Raw genomic sequence first — 15,327 nt, 5'->3', positions numbered from 1 at the left:
AGAGATGTGGCTTTTCCCTAAGTTATATAAGACACAGCACTGCCTAAAGTAAGTGTGTCTCTACTAGTGGTTGGAGAGTGTTCTATAGTAACCAGTTCATGTTTAATCAAGGGCTGTAGCAGTAAGGCTGACAGGCACAAAGAGAGTATCTACACTGTGTCAAGGGTCCTGGCACAGGTGGTGATCTCCCTGAGGGGAGAGGTGATCCAACTCCATTGGGAGGTCAGATTCTTCTGAAAGAGAGTGCTGTAGAAGAATGAGCGGCTGAGCTGACTGCTGCGAGGGGCAGTTGCCTACCCTGACAATAAAGATGCCCTTATTCATCAAAACCCTCATGTGTGAGTGTGGAGTTACTCAGCACAGGAAGGCACCTGGAAGGAGTTCCTCATCAGATCCATCTCCCTGCGGATGCAGAGATCCTGATGAGGTGGAGGCGCTGCACTGGATATAGGTAGGACTCACAGCACACTACCTCAGCGCCTGTCTTGCTGATATCCCCATAACAACATCATGTGGGAGACTCAGGAGTTCTGTAGCCAACAGTTGCACCACCAGACACATCCATGTAATGGGGACCGGTTAGACCACAGGGGCCAATCCGAGATTGGGTGGGTCAGGAGGGATCCAGAAAAACCATTACACATAGATTTTTTTTTACCTGTTCTAGCAAAAGACAGCTACTGCATTCCTGATAAGGATTACGCCAAATCAGGGATGGATTTAACTTCACAACTATATACTCTGTATAAACCACCGTAACTTAGCCTACCTTCTTGTTTTATTCTCCCTTCAAATGGACATCCAATTTGATTATGAAGTATGATCTTCAAGAGGGGGAGAATGTGGAGGAAGGTATTAGCAAACCATTGACACAATTCTAACTTTAATTTGTCTGCATTTTATCAGAATTCTGTTTATACAAAATATATTCCTTGAATTGCTGCAATTTGTTGGTCTTTTCACAATACAACTGTAATAAGACGCTATAATATGAATAGTGTTTTCAAAAAGAACACATATAAAAATAATATTTTTTTTGATTTATTTTCTAACAGACAATACATTTGTCTGGGTTTTTCTCTCGTTGCGGTAACAAGAATCAGTTACATTCTGTCTCTCTTCAGTGCTTAAGTCCATTATATTCATGGATCATTATTGACATCCTGACATTTGTCATCTTTTCTCATAGCTGTTCAATTTTTCTTTATCTGTAAATGTCAACATGTCATTTATTTATAAGATGGTACACATTCCAAAAATAGAAAGCTGGTTTAAAAGGGAGAACTTAATGGATTTTACAATAGGTGAATAAACACAGCTTACTTCCCAGAAATTGAATTTATTCTGAAAAGTTTTACAATAAGATTCATTTAAAAACTTTTTTTAAAAACATTATTTAATTTGTGACTAAAAGATATATAAATCAGTAAATTTAATTCCGTTCTGTGTAGGAGATAATAAAGAGTCAGCCAAACTAAATGTTACATTGTAATTTATTTATATAGCATTTTTCAGTGTGTGCTTTCTTTACTTTACTAAAAACATAATTTTGACAGTAATATTATGGCTTGAGCCTGATAAATGTATACATTAGATGAAAGATTCATTCAGAATATTTTCACCTTCTTTGTGTGTTGGTGGAAATTAAAATAGCTCTATTAAATTAACTTGACTTATGCAACTTTCTATATACAGTAGCACAACAATTTGACGCTAACGTTTGTTTGTTTGACTTAAATCTTCAACTGTTCTTATCCTACTGTATGGATAACTTGGATCATCTATAAACTTCATTTTGGCCTCCCAATAAAAATATGAAAATTTATCTTTTTTTTTAAAGGCAAATGTGGCAAATCTTTCTAGTGCAACTGACGTCTCATCTGACAATATTACATTGTCAAAAGTTTCCCCACTATCGATCCAAGCTTGCGCTTGCTTTACTCTCTTAATATAGTTAGGCTCCCTTAAAATTGAATAAACTCTGTAATGACAAGATCTGTTAAATCACACATGTGCATACTGAACAACAACACTATTGTATTATACAATATTGCAGCAAAACACTTTACTTGACACGTCTGTACTTCCAGCCAAATTCACGTCTCATTCTTCTGATGCTGGACTCGGACATTGTCAGGTTATGATCCTGCTGCAGAATTCTTTACTGTGGCAGCATAAAGCTCATCATTTGAATTGCTTATCTCATACACAAGCCACTTTGTCTCCCTACATTCAAACCAAAATGTGAACGATTACAAGTTTGCACACATATTAGTCACACAACTGAAGTTAAATATGACAATGGGTAACATTATTTTTTCTACATAAATGTCACAAAAATTAGTACAAGAAACAAGGGAAAAGGGGAAGAGGGGGTGAGGGAGAAAGGGGGAAGAGGGGACGAGGGAGAAATAAGGGAATGGGGATAATGGAGAAAGGAGGAATATAAATAATATTCTCATTCAATAATATACAATTAGACAGTCTATACAGTTCCATACTTACTCTGTTCTGACAGAGCGAATCCTCTTTATAACTTTAGTCTTTGCATGGGCATGATAGCAGACACAGCTATGAGTGACGTCGAGGCCCAAGCTATTTAACCAGACTTTGTTGTTCTTTCAGGTACATATGCCATATTCTCATGCTCGTCTCCTTTGAAATAACTGTTCTGGACATTCCTACTTTTGAAAAGAAATAAAACTAGCATAGTTAACGTACAGTAAATATGCACAGTATTTATCATGTACCGTTAAAGTTTACACCCTCTTTTAACACCTGCACCAGCGAGTCAGGGATACAGTGCATAAAAGGTCAACCAAAATGCATGGCCTCCACAATGGCTGATCTGTCTCTGAAACAACTGCTTTCTGTCCAGAAACTGTATTGTGCTAAATCTTCTGCCATGGATCAGTCCAAATTGGCTAACTGCAGCTGTCTCTGAGAATAAAAATAGAAATGTAGCAGCTGTCTGCGTGCTGAAGGCAGAGTTGGCCAGAAAGCCTATGGTGCTTAAAGAAAGGGCACTAAAAGTTCCCAAAGCAAAACATCCTGGACTGGGCTTTTGCAGGAAGAAATTTGGAACTGTCGTAAATAAGGACATTGAATGGGTTCAAGTGAACATTGCCGAACCCAACGACCCTCAGTCTACCCAAGCTGAACATGAACAAGAAGTCCCCAGCCCTACCTACAGTATGCAGAGTCAGACGTCCCCCTGACAACAGAAGCCGAACAAGACATCCCCTGGTGCACTGATGCACAACCAGACATCCCTCTGACAACAGAAGGTGAACAAAATGTCCCCTGCCCCACAATTCACAACCAAACAGCCCTCTGACAACAGAAGCCAAACCAGATGTCCCCTGCCTCACTGATTCACAAGCAGACGACCCTCTGACAACAGAAGCTGAACCAGTCATCCCCTGCCTCACTGATGCACAACCAGATGACCCTCTGACAACTAAAGCAGAACAAGACAACGCCTGTCCCAAAGAGGTCCCCCTCCAATAACCCAGGCTCTTAGCGAGAGAACCAGTTTCCACTCTCACACCTTTTGTCAGCCCGAGCTCTGTAGGTCGCATACTGGAATCTTTAAGTGACTATAGAAGAATTTGCAACACAACACAGCAATACAGGTAAAGCATGGAGGCAAAGTTGGATCAACTTTTGAAGACAACGGAGGGGATGGAGAGGGTCGTGGGCAATATTGACAATGACATTGCTGGGTTCTATTATTTGGATTATTTGGATTCTGTCCCTACCACTGTATGTTCCACACAGGAGCAGGAGGGTGACCTGAAGGAAAGGATATCCACCACCCTCTCCTTCTTCACTGGAATTAGCCTGCACGCCAAGACAATGCACACCACCAGAGGAAAGCATCCTATCAGACACTCTACCCTCACCCACTGACAGAAGCACATCTCTTACACCAACACCCACGGCATCCAGAGGTGTACAGGTGCAAATATGAAGCACCACAGATCATCTATCCTCACACAGTGAAATAAGCACACCTGCTGCACGACCCGCAGTACCCAGGAGAGTACAGCTTCAAATGCAACTCGATCCGTGCACGATCCCAGACATGAGGCAGTCACGGACGTGCTCGCCACAAACCCGGGACCGGACCGCGGGGCTGAGGTGGGGTTACATAATCACCGACCTTAGGCCTCGGAGCCGGATCCAGAGTGTGAAGTCAATGGTCAAACAAGCCGGGGTCTGGACTGGAGAAGGCAGCGTAGTTTTTGGTTTCTGAGACACTGGGCCACAATAAGGATATCTTTTCGGAGCTGTCTTTGACTAGGGGTTAAACCTTCGTACATTAACTCACTTTCAGGCGGATACAGTCTATCATACAGGTACTGTTTTTCAAACAGGGACTGGTGCACCAACACTCACCACAGGACGGTCTGGAATTGTGGGGCCGAGCATACTGTCACAGATGTGTTCGCCACAAACCGGGACCGGACCGCAGGGCTGAGGTGGGGTTATATAATCACCGACCTTAGGCCTCGGAGCCGGATCCGGAGTGCAAAGTCATGGTCAAACAAGCCGGGGTCCGGACTGGAGAAGGCAGCGTAGTCTAAGGACAAGCCAGGGTCATGCCTGGAGAAGGCAGCATCGTCGTGATTCAGGCAGGAGTTTGGCAATGGGTAGACGGGTGCTCTCTTCTTCAACGTAAGAGCGAGAGCACGGGAGTAGCCTCAGCACGAGGAGCAGGTACAGCCCATGACGCCGGTCTCTGTAGGGGGAGACAGCAGGCTGGCAGAAGAACACCGCAGGGCAGCGCTGGGGAAAAAACAGGGTTCAGCACACGAGTCTGAAGTAGGCCTCTGCAAAAGGGATCGTGCAGTAGGCCTCAGTAAACAGGTACACAGACCTCTGCGTGAAGAGTAGCAGCAGGTCACAGGGAACACAGACCTCTGCGTGGAGAGTAGCAGCATGTCACAGGAAACAGGAACTAATGCATAGAACTAGGAACTATAGCTAAAGCATGAACTAGTAACAGGAACAGGGCAAGCCAGGGGGCTTGTGGCAGAACACTGTAACATCCATAGTAGGATTATGCTCAGCACTGAATTAGTGCCAGAGCCCAGCATATAAAGGGCGGCGAGCCATTCACAGGAGGGAGGTGTGTGAGTATTCCTCCAATGACGGAGCACAGGACTGAAGCTGCAGTGAGAGGCAGCACATGTGCCATTGATTGCCAGAGGGAGACTTTATAAACTGCAGAGGTCTGCAAGGCTATAAACAAAGCCAGAAGCGGATTCCTTACAGAGGCAGAGCATACGGGAAAAATACTTTTCCAGAAGTGCTGGAAAAGTGACCATACTAGCCCTTCTCATTATGAAACAACATGTCAGTTATGAGCTGTATCTTTAGTGGTTTAAGGTGGTTACTTATGGAACCAAAAGGGGCAAGAAAGCGATGCCTTCAAATTTGCGCAGAAATATTATGCATTGATGTAATGTTCATTGATACTGAGTGACATCAGCTACTAGACGTTTACCTGAAATAAACTACACACATTGTTTTTAAGCACATAATTTATTAATAAAACATTCTATATACATTTGTCACCCCTGACCATATTATTTTATAAAGGTCTGCAGTGCACCTATATCAGGGATCTTCTTGTGCCCCCCTAGGTACACCTCTATGCTGGAAATATTATGGACGAAATAAAAAGGCATTTCATTATGACCCGGTTCTTTTCCGAGCTGTGAAACACAACATAAATGCCTTTTTAAGGCATAAAAGGCGTCTTCCCTGGAATACCCATGGGTATGGGGACAAACACTTGTTTAATTAATTATTGATTAAATTCATTAATAAACTAAAAAATGTACTGTGAATGTTTTTCAGCTAATAAAAAATAAGTTTTGTTTTATAAAGTGTTCTGTTCACTGGTTTCATTGTTTTAAGACGTTTTTACTCTTTAGCAATAAATGTAATACACTTACAGTAATACTGTACATAAAGTACTAAGGTTTTCATGTAACATACAGTACAAATACAGTACAGTTAGTGTCACTCAACCTAGTCCTTGTCCCCATGTAACATGCAGTACAGTGAGTGTCACTCAACCTAACCCTTGTCAGCATGTAACATGCAGTACACATTCAGCCTAGCCCTTGTCCTCATGTAACATGTAGTGTTACTCAACCTAGCCCATGTCCTCATGTAACATGCAGTGCAGTGAGGTCACTCAACCTAGCCCTTATCAACATGTATCATGCAGTACAATTTTTCCACAGCTAGAGGGGGGGGGGACACAATAACTTCTCATCACTGACTTGAGTTTCTGGCTGGTATTGCATATAACGCCACATATCGAATTTCTGTCCGGCTTCAGGTTTGACTTAACCCAGGTTTAATCGCGGATAACTCACGTACATTTCTTGGGAAATCTCACGCAAGGGACAGGCTCAGGTCAGGTAAATCCTGGATACAAACAGACTACATCTGTATATTAGAATTTATCACACAATGCTGAATACCACATCTATTGTTTGACAGAACTCAATGGGATATATAATTTTTCAAATTACTCGTTATCACTTCTTCAATTTGATATTTTGAAGAAGGGACTTATGTTTGCCCCAACCCACAAACCAAATTAATTTAACCTTTATATTGATCTTCAGAAATTCTTAAGAAAAATTACATTAAAAAGGTTTTTTAATAAAAAATTCTAATAATTACAAATATCAACCAGGTAGATTGTTATCGATTGATGAACCACTGATAACAACCAGTGTCATACCCTCTCCAGGAAATACAGTACATCTATGGATGATGAGATACTGGACAATCAAACCCTTATGGATCTCCAGTTCCTATTACATATTAATAAAAGGGAAGAGGCCATTCTAGATCATGGCATGTCTTCTACTTTATCGGAACTGTACTTTCCCGCTGGACTCTCTGCCCCCCATGTGTGTGGGATATCTGTATACCAGCTTGTGGGACCAGCTGATGACAACATCAAGTTCCAGTATTGGGGAGACTGAAACATTTTTTATTGAATATGTCCCTCCATGCACTTTTTGTTTTATTTTAGTGCTAGGTTTGACCCTATCGATCAAGGGAGAGTTAATGAGTTGCAGGAGCGAACCGGGCTATTGAGGGATCTTGTGGCCAGCACGCACCTAATTTCTTCATCTATGTTGGAGATGTAGAACATGAAGGTTGCTGTTTCTAATACAAGTCTTCTAATTGGAGTTGGAGACTACTATGAACAGTCAATACAAGTAAGTTCTGCTTGAGACTGAGTGCATGAAGGATGCTGTTTTTTTTCCAAGTCTAGCACAGGGAGTTAAGCAGCAGAAGATGAGTGAATAAGTTTAGGCTTCAGCAGCTGAGTTGGGAAAAGCTCTGATTATATCCTGACCAAATGTTTATGTATGCCAGTCAGATAAGGTTATATTCACAGAAAGCAATGTTTTATTAATGTCCATCAGGTAAATTATTTGGTGATAGAGTGCATAATGTAGGCTGCTCACTTAGCGGCCATGGGCACTTGCTCCTTCATGCAACAATAATGTATTTGTTTTGTTCAGTGTAAATGTACTATATATATTTTTCACAGAGGGAACATAATAAAATAAATATGTCCTTGAGCCCTTCCTCCCATCCTTATGTCACAGATGAAACAGTTAGGACATACAAACAGAACAAGACAAGCACTGTAGCAACACAGATATTACATCTGTAATGTACTGCATTAATTCCAACACCTATGATTCAGACCACATATTGTATTTACCCTTTCCTAGGAATTGTGGGATACAGCTGTTTTCGTGGAATGGATCCATTATACAGTAGGCATCCAGAACTTCTACAGACAAGCACTGCAGCTGCTAGTCTACAAAACATGTCATACCCAGTTAAACTGTGTGTGACTCTTTCTTGATGCAATAGCACTGTATTTGTAACCATGTATTATTTGTCTTAACTCTGTGCCCAGGACATACTTGAAAATGAGAGGTAACTCTCAATTTATTACTTCCTGGTAAAATATTTTATAAATAAATAAATGAAGTAAAAGCTTAAAAATATCTACACACTGAAAACAAGTAAGAATGTATTAGTATCTTTAGAGAAAAGAGGAAAACTGGCGCACAGTCCAATGAAGTGGGTCCCAGGATAACAAAAATAAATATTTATTGATGTGAAAACATCCAACAAACGGAGGAGAGCAACCTCCTACGCGTTTCGAACTTACTCCTTGACAAAGAACTACTGTTCGAAACGCGTAGGAGGTTGCTCTCCTCCATTTGTTGGATGTTTTCACATCAATAAATATTTATTTTTGTTATCCTGGGACCCACTTCATTGGACTATGCGTCAGTTTTCTTCTTTTCTCTACAGCTATCCATATCTACTTGGCTGCACGTCTACCAGGATTTAAAGGACCAGTGCAATATGTAATACTTTTTAACACTTTGAGGGGGACCATCCCTATTGGAGGTGTCATGGGGGTTTATTGCTTGCCCCTACCTCAGGGATCTTTTGGCCCCACAGAGGATCTTACAGTATGTCTTAATAGCCTGAGTTCTTTTCTCCATTATCTGTGTGATCAAACACTGGAGCGCAGTTGTCACTACAAATTCTACACGTACCGTATTAGTATCTTGTCTGCAGGGAGGAAATCCATGGAGAGAGTCTGAAGTGTAGATTCAACCAAATTTGAAAATACGCAGCCCATAGGAACTTAGCTATTGCGGCCGCCTACTTACCTTGCGCCCCCCTCCTCCTTCTGAACCGCAGTGGATGTCACCAACGTGACGTTGCATGGTGTTGCATTGCCATGGTAACATGACATCATGACGTAATGTGACTCTACGACATCACGTTGCCATGGCAACACGATGCCATGTGATGTCCGCAGCGTCATTTGATGCTGCGGTTCAGAAGGAAGAGGGGGTGCAGCAAGTAAGGAGGCGTCCGAACAGCTAAGTAACTTCCCATCAGGCCTGATAGGCCAGATCTTGCGCGGTCTAACTCTCCGCCCGCGGATTCTGACTCCGCCCCCCGCTCTGGTGCATGACGGGTGCGCTCGTCCAGTTTCCCCGCTGATGCGCATTCCATGCTCCGCCCCCTGACCTCTGTGATGAGTGTGAGTCGGCACGCAATTGGCCCCGCCTCCATCCCTGATCAGGCTGCGTTATTGGGCACACCTGTGTGCACCAGCAGCCTATTGGATTCTACTTCCTGGTTCCGCCCTGGCTTGCTATTGGAGGGCATTTCTATGTATACCTTCCTGCTGCATACTCTCATTGCTGAGCATATTGTGACACCGTGCCTTGCTGCATTCCTATTCCATGACCTAGCTTTGACTGTTAACCTCTTGTTGCCTGACCCTGCTTCTCTGCTTGGACTCCGCACCTCTCCTCTCATGATCTGGCTACGAACGACCATTCTCTTGTCTCCAGTCTTGACCTTGGCTAAGTACCCCGACGATCCGCTACTCTCCAATCCCGAATATGGCTACACACCCTGACGATCTGCTACTCTCCACTCCTGACCTGGCAAGTACTTACAACTATTCTCACATCTATAATCCTGACCTGGCTTGCATGACCAATCTACATTCTAGGCACGCCCGCGTGGCTGTGGGTTGGCATTAATCAATTCCCTACCTCAGCACCGCGGTCGCGTTTTGTTTGTGGTGAGCTATTCATTACAGAATGCTCAGCCACACAAACTTCGACCCCACTGAGGTAGGAAGAGTCCTGCGCACACACGCAAGCTACCTGTCTACCCTAGAGGAAAAAATTGCAGGTAGTGTGCAAAACATGCTCTCCCTTCAAGAGGACTTCCGATCTCTTTCTCGTTCCCTACAGGAACCGCGTCCCCCTCTTGTGTCTGCTGTTCCTGATCTTATCACTACACCAGCATTGCCGTTCCCCCTAGAACCTCGTTTACCTGTCCCCAATCGCTATGGGGGTGACCCTCAAGAATGCCAGGGTTTCTGAATCAATGCTTTATACAATTTTAAATGAATCCTTCACGCTACACTGCACCCCGTGCCAAGGTGGCGTATATTGTTTCTCTTCTTATAGATGACACTCTTGCCTGGGCCTCTCCCATCTGGGAACAAAGATCCAACCTCACATAGGATATCGGAGCCTTTGCCCGGGAGTTCCAGAAAGTGTTTGATACACCCGGTCGTAAGGTATGTGCTTCCTCTGCACTTTTTCATGTTTTCAACGCAATCGTCCAGTTGCCAAATACGCACTCGAGTTTAGGACTATAGTTGCAAAAACTGACTGGAACGATGAAGCTTTTGCCGCGGCCTTTTGGCAAGGATTATCTGATGCCTTGAAGGATGAGATGGCAGCCTATGACCGTCCCACCGATTTGGAGGAACTTATCGCCGTCTGTATGAAAGTGGATTGTCGCCTCCTGGAGAGGAGATCAGAGAAGGCTAATCATCGTGTTGCTCCATCCCGGATCAATGAACCAAGCTGAGACTTCTACCCCAGATACGTCCAAGCCTATGAAATTAGGAGGTACTAGTTTTTCCAAATCTGAGAAATTACGACGCAAAAATGCCACCCTATGCCTTTACTGCAGTGCTTCTGGACATTTTGCATATTTCTGTCCACAAAAGTCGGGAAACACAAGGTTCCCATGAGACCCTTGGGAGTTTCATTGGGAACGCTTTTTCTTTCCCCTATTTCTACTGACAACCCTTCTCGCATTCTTATCCCCATTACTCTCTATGGGGAGGGCTTCCAAGTATCTACGCTTGCTTTCCTCGATTCAGGTTTCAGAGGAAACTTCATAGATCAAGCTTTTGCAGAACGCCATCTAGTTCAGACCAGGCGCAGAAGGAAGCCCATCGCTATGGAAGCCATTGACGGAAGACCTCTGCAGCCGGCATTTATCTCCTTGGAGACAGAGGTACTTCAGCTCAAGGTTGAAAATAAACACATGGAAAAGATCCAATTCAATGTTATCCACACTCCATCCATTAGCGTGATCCTCGGGCTACCCTGGCTAAAGATACACAACCCTCGGGTGGATTGGCTCAATAAGGAACCCATTCAATGGTGCGCCTTTTACCATAAGAACTGCATCCTTGAAGCAAGTAGTATTGGGCGTACTACCGTGTCCGAGGAGAAGGAAAGGGTACAATTGCCAGAAGAGTACGCTGAATTCCGTGAGGGACGTCTTTGATAAGGTCAGATCGGAGGTTCTTCCCCCTCTCCGCCCGTTCGATTGTCCCATTGATCTACTTCCAGGCACCACAACTCAGAGAGGGACCTCTTACCTGTTGTCTATGCCAGAAACCAAGGCAATGAAGGAATATATTGCAGATAATTTACAGAGGGGATTTATACTTAAGTCCAAATCTCCTGCGGGCGCTGGGTTTTTCTTTGTGAAGAAGGACGGAACCATAAGCCATGCATAGACAATAGGTCCCTCAACAAAATCACCATCAAAAATCGCTATCCTTTACCCCTCCTTTCTGAACTGTTTGATCGATTACAAGGAGCTAATATTTTTTCTAAATTGGATTTACGAGGTGCCTATAATCCTGCTAGGATCTGTCAGGGTGATGAATGGAAGACTGCTTTCAACACCAGAGATGGACATTATGAGTACTTAGTCATGCCTTTCGCTCTGTGCAATGCCCCAGCCGTGTTTCAGGATTTCATAAATGAAGTCTTCAGGGACCTTCTCAACTCCTTTGTAATTGTCTATCTCGATGACATATTAATCTTTTCAAAATCCAGACAGGAACACATCTCTCATGTGAAACAAGTGCTTCTTCGCTTACACAAGAACAAACTTTTTGCCAAACTGGAGAAATGTAATTTTCATCAAACATCTACCATTTTGCTAGGGTACATCATTTCAGACACCGGCCTCACCGTGGATCCCGCCAAGCTCAAAGCAGTCCTGGATTGCCCACAACCGATTACTCTTAAAGCAGTACAGCGATTTCTTGGATTCTCAAATTATTATTGCAGGTTCATCCAAAATGTGTGAACCATGCTTCCTGGCCCACTGCTACACTTCAGTCTTTCGCACGTCTCAAGAAGGCATTTGTGTCCGCCCCTATTCTTATTCATCCTGATCCCAAATTTCCTTTTACTCTTGAGGTTGCCGCCTCTGATGTGGGTGTAGGCGCTGTTCTGTCCCAAAGGAAGAATTCCCTATCCAGATTGCATCCATGTGCATTCTTTTTGAAAAGAAAATCTCCGGCCCAATGAATCTACGATGTCAGGAACAGGGAACTCTTAGCCATGTAATTGGCTCTCGAAGAATGGAGACACCTTCTGGAGGGTACTGAATATCCGATAACTATCCTCGCGGATCATAAGAACTTGCTTTACATTGAAAGTGCACGTCGCTTGGAGCCCATCAAGCCAGATGGTCACTATTTTTTTCTAGATTTAATTTCATAATTTCCTACCTTCCTGGATCCAAGAATGTCAAAGCTGATGCCTTATCTCATCAATTTTCAAAAACATAACTCTCATACCCCTACCCAATAGACTGAGACTTAGGCAGGGGTATATAAAACAAAAGGGCTTCTTTATTCCTCCACTGCAGATGTTATACAACAGAGGCAGTATGCTTTCTCACACCCCCAGACTTCTGGATGGTGCCAAGGCATATTGGCCGAATTGAGACCTCCCAAGCCTGCTTGGTATTCTCTTCAGCCCCCTTAGGGGGCTGAAGGATATCTCACTCCCTTGAGGAGAGACTTGAGACTTGAACTGATGATAATTTGGAATGGCTTCCTCCCTAGTGCAGAGGGGGAGGGCACAAGGTCTGCACCCGGATTGGCTGCAGACCAAGTTCCACCTCCACCCCTGTCACTCAGGGAGGCTGCCTGAGAATGGGGAAAACCCAAGATGATAGCCTGCCACAGCCTGCAGCTACCAGGACTTACATGACAGGAGGGCAGAAGTATAACCAGAACCAGCCATGGCTACACTCTCCCCTATTTGAAAAATCCCATGTCCTCACTGGGAACCAATTTGGGGAACCATCCATCAACCTGGAGCCTGAAATACAACACAAGGTTACATTTCAGATGGCATAGACATTATCCATTCTAACGGCATTACAGACATTATACTTCAGGGTCATCCACCGATTACAGCAATGGCAACATACACCAGTCTTCCAACATGATGAACAATAAGATTCCTATTTATAAAACTTGGGGTCAGGCTTCTTAGGAACCTGAAGATCTAAATCCTTGGTCCATACAAAGTTTATTTTAGGAGGACCAGGCCTCTGGCGAAGTTCTTCCCGATCCTTAAAGATACACTGTCCCACTACCATTCCCTCATGATGGTACAGATCTGGGACTCATCTATAAATTCTGTTGGGTAGTTTTGGACCTCAGGTAGTCCAGTACCGCCTGTTTTAATCATTCATCCCTACTTCATCCCTACTTCATCCATGATGGGTTCCGGTACATATGGGAACTCATTCTTATGAGTCTGATGGTATCTGAGTATTATAGCCCAGTCAGCTCTGCTAAATTTTAACAATTTTCTGCCAGTGCCTTGGCCTGGAAGAAGCCAAAACTGAGGTTCCCTAGGATCCATCTCTTGGAACAGGATGGCTGGTCCCTTAGGTGTTACTACCCCCAGCCTAATTTCTTCCACCCCCTTAAGGAGGGCTTCAACTGTGTCCTCTGGGGAATATTGACCCTCCTCCCACCAATGATCTACCACAGGACATCAACTAGAAGGAACCTGGTCCTATTTATACTGACAGCGTAGCCCTGAAACATAGGGTCCCGCCATTTAAAGGGTTCCCTGGACAGATGTTTTGGTTTTGGGCTACTGGACCTACTGTCCACGTGAGATGACACTCCAGACATTTCTGACTGCTGGGATAATGATAACCCTCTAAATGACCTAAAGGACCCAGGGAATCTAGCCACAAGTATTCGGCTTGAGGCTGGTATTTCCCCCTCTGAGTCATCAGACAAGGCCGTAAAATCCCCACAATCCCAGTCCCGGTAACCGGTGGAGAAATTAGGACACATTGTAACTTCGGTACAGTGGCTTAAAAGGGTTAGAGCCTGCAGAGGTAGCACTTGTTCCCGTAGCACAGGCAGATGTAATGGGGGTCATGACACTGTCCTAAGGAGCTTGTCTCATCTCTTCCTGCTCTAGCCAGATCTTGTTCAGCAAGGAGTAGATCCTCAGAAGTGAATTAAATAGGTAACAATACAGTATATTTAGTTAACATCTCGTTAAGTGCTAACATGGATCTTCAAAGCTCAGTAGCAATGTGCTAAGTGCTGTTTTCAGCCATAACGAGCCCCTGCGTTACTATAATGGATGTCAGTGCTAATGATATGCAAAAGAGGCGTTCCCTTTAACAATGCATATCCACAGTGCTCCGCAGGGACTTAATGTTACGTTAGGTCCTAGCAAAAGGTGGCAGTATTCCTATTCAATCCCTGACATAGGTCTTTTACAGGGCCTGGATAAGTTTAATACCACAATTAGTTAAATCATACCTATCATATTGTTTACAGGCGTCTTTTCCTCTCCTGTCTTTATTATTTTAACAACTATTCAGGAACCTGATAGAAGTAATGCCATCTTTCGGTAAGACAGGCTTGACTCCATGTTATTTGAAGCTAAGGCAAGGCAGTGCTAACTTCACATGGTCGTTAAGCATATGCTAATGAGATCACTAACAACTGTTGTTTTTGCATGTATTTAGCTCTGTGGATACCGCGTTAAACCCAGGGAAACTAACAGATGTTACCTACTAAGATAACGTCACGTTAGTAGCCCAGATTTAAAGGACTTTTAAGAGCTACCCGTAGGGTAGCACCTGTCTGTGAATTATGCTGTCCTATCAGAGGGTAAACACAAGAAATGTGTCTGACATAAATTCTCTTATCTACACACAATAAAGAGTTGTGTGAATTCATACCATTTATCTCCCTTTATTATTTTAATTGGTTGCTGTCTTTCCATGTTTCTATTTGTCATTTTGTGATATTACTTTATGATTCATTTTCCACTCTCAGAGGTTTGACCTTTCATGATGTTATTTTCATACATTTTGATAATGTTTTGTAATACTTATTTAAAGCATATTAGGTTTATTCATCATTTATTTTGGGGGTTTGTATGCAATTACAAGGAATTACTCATGATTTAAAGCATGACATTTATAGTAATATCACATTTTTCCTGAGGGTTTGAATACGGTACCTTCTTTTTGATGAAATTACATTTTGCTTAATTTATATTCGCCTGAACACTTTGCCTTGATTTATAGATTCTGCACTACATTTGTACACTTCCCATTGTAATTTTGCCA

At 43.3% G+C, this 15,327-nt stretch overlaps 1 long non-coding RNA gene across 1 annotated transcript; it reads right to left on the bottom strand.

Annotated features, from left to right (window-relative positions):
- Nucleotides 1-1,053: 1,053 nt before the first annotated feature.
- LOC142492178 (uncharacterized) lies at nucleotides 1,054-2,903 on the bottom strand. Its single transcript, XR_012800796.1, has 3 exons — nucleotides 2,506-2,903; nucleotides 2,070-2,226; nucleotides 1,054-1,208 (listed from the first exon to the last, which is right to left on the bottom strand). It is a non-coding gene; the product is annotated as an uncharacterized LOC142492178 (long non-coding RNA).
- Nucleotides 2,904-15,327: the final 12,424 nt, after the last annotated feature.

Source organism: Ascaphus truei, chromosome 4 (genome assembly GCF_040206685.1).
Source record: "Ascaphus truei isolate aAscTru1 chromosome 4, aAscTru1.hap1, whole genome shotgun sequence".
In the NCBI taxonomy this organism is placed as follows: Eukaryota; Metazoa; Chordata; class Amphibia; order Anura; family Ascaphidae; genus Ascaphus; species Ascaphus truei.
This window is presented reverse-complemented; position numbering and strand designations above follow the sequence as displayed.